We start from the raw sequence: 2,356 nt of genomic DNA on the forward strand, positions 1-2,356 counted from the left end.
GAAATCTGGCCCTGCAGGCCCCTGTGTAAACACCAGGCTGGTGTGTGAGCGTGTGCGGGGGCGCGCGGGGGGGTGGGGGGTGGGTGGAAGGAGGGGTGGGATGAGGGGGGAGGGTAGAGGAAGGTTATAAAGTTGTACACCCTTCACATAGGCCTCTCTCTCTCTGTCTGTATCTCTCTCTTTCTGTCACGCATGCACACACACACACACACACACACACACACACACACACACACACACACACACACACACACACACACACACACACACACTGGATGGCTCAATACTTCACTCAGTTGGCCACACAGACACATGCCGGGTCCAGAATTTAAACCATCCCCTTACACACACAAACACACACATCACAAATACAAAGCTCTGCACCTAAATACACATACAACCAGCCAAGTGTAACAGAGACAGCCTGCCACAACCCACCTTTACACACACACACACACACACTCACCACACACATGCACACATACATTTCCAGAATGATCCAGCTTTGTTGCATTGCTCTGCAAAAATACTCTGTTCCTATCCCCTGTCTCTCGTCCACATTGATACAAATCATAAATTGATAAGGTACTAAGATGTAGAATGTCTCCATCAAATCCAATAAGGTATTTAAACTTTTTTTTTTACCTATTCGTAGACAAATGTTCAATGATGTATGAAGTTGGAGTTGTTCTTCATCAACTGGTAATAACTGGTAACTGGTAATAACTGGTAATAACTGGTAATACATAAATAATGAAGTAGGTTAGTAGGTTAAATATTTCACTTTTAATTCCAATGAAATTTGGACCCAAACACACTATTTTCTGTACTTTCAGAGTGGGAGCTGATCAAGGGGTCGAAAATGTAGATATTGCCAGATGTATGTTCACTGTCCGAGGAACTGGCCGTGGAAGCTTAATTGCTGGGTAAAGTGTCCATAACCAGAGGTAATTAAACTGTTCTGTGTTCTTTTCCTCTCTTCCTCTCTGCCTGTCTTGTTGTACATGGAACCTGTTTCACATCCATTCATTAAAAAAACATTAAGATGTCAGCTGCTCATTTGAAGATTTACACCACATAAACACTCAGCAGTTTTCACTGGACTATCAAGCCCCTGTTGCTGCCAAATGTATCGTCACTAATACAGATTTGTTTATTTTGAGCATTCCAGATTCAGTATGTGAAGGACCTGCTTTATCAGGAGAATCATCTGGAATCTGGAAACACTGACAATGGGGTCACTGTTCCTGACATCCCATATGCCCCCTGTCTACTGAGAATCTTGATGTGCTGCAACGTCAAGTGAACCCAACCACTGGACTTATACAGCTCTGGAAAAAATTAAGAGACCACTGCAAAATGATCAATTTCTCTGGTTTTACTATTTATAGCTCTGTGTTTGGGTCCAAATTTCACAGTGGGTGCGAGACACTGTGGCTTGTAGGCCCCTTGTAGGCCTCTCCAGGTGTCGTACCCACTGTGACATTTGGTTGTCCTGGAAGAAAACTTGCTTCCTTCTGCGCTGACAATGTTCCCCAACTCTGAGGATTGTTTTTTCCAACAGGACAATGCTTCACGCCACACAGCCAGGTCAATCAAGGTGTGGATGGAGGACCACCAGATCAAGACCCTGTCATGGACAGCCCAATCTCCAGACCGGAACCCCATTGAACACCTCTGGAATGTGATCAAGAGGAAGATGGATGGTCACAAGCCATCAAACAAAGCCGAGCTGCTTGGATCTTTGCGCCAGGAGTGGCATAAAGTCACCCAACATCAATGTGAAAGAGCAGGCCAAGACGCATGAAAGCTGTGATTGAAAATCAGTGTTATTCCACCAAATATTGATTTCTGAACTCTTCCCAAGTTAAAACATTAGTATTGTGTTGTTTAAAATGAATATGAACTCATTTCCTTTGCATTATTGGAGGTCTGACAACACTGCATCTTTTTATATTTTGATCAGTGTCACGACTTCTGCCGAAGTCGTTGCCTCTCCTTGTTCGGGCGGAGCTCGGCGTTCGACTTCACCGGTCTTCTAGCCATCATTGATCCATTTTTCATTTTCCATTGGTTTTGTCTTGTCTTCCCAAACACCTGTTTTCAATCCCATTCATTACCTGTTCTGTATTTAACCCTCTGTTTCCCCTCATGTCTTTGTCAGAGATTGTTTATTGTCAGTGTAGTGTTTTTTGTTGTATAGGTGGGTCTTCGTACCCATATTTGTTTATGTTCTTTTCCTGTTTAGTGTTATGGAGCATGTTACTGGGACATTATTAAAAGACTCCATTTTACACTCCGTTTGACTCTCCTGCGCCTGACTTCCCTGCCACCTATACACATATGCCTGACAATC

The 2,356-nt window shown here is 43.7% G+C and overlaps 1 long non-coding RNA gene across 1 annotated transcript; it reads left to right on the forward strand.

The window, feature by feature from the left end:
* Positions 1 to 497: 497 nt before the first annotated feature.
* LOC116369407 (uncharacterized) lies at positions 498 to 1,621 on the forward strand. Its single transcript, XR_004208628.1, has 3 exons — positions 498 to 623; positions 837 to 947; positions 1,172 to 1,621. It is a non-coding gene; the product is annotated as an uncharacterized LOC116369407 (long non-coding RNA).
* The last annotated feature ends 735 nt before the right edge of the window (positions 1,622 to 2,356 follow it).

The sequence above is a fragment of the Oncorhynchus kisutch genome, unplaced genomic scaffold (assembly GCF_002021735.2).
Source record: "Oncorhynchus kisutch isolate 150728-3 unplaced genomic scaffold, Okis_V2 scaffold2189, whole genome shotgun sequence".
Lineage (NCBI taxonomy): Eukaryota > Metazoa > Chordata > Actinopteri > Salmoniformes > Salmonidae > Oncorhynchus > Oncorhynchus kisutch.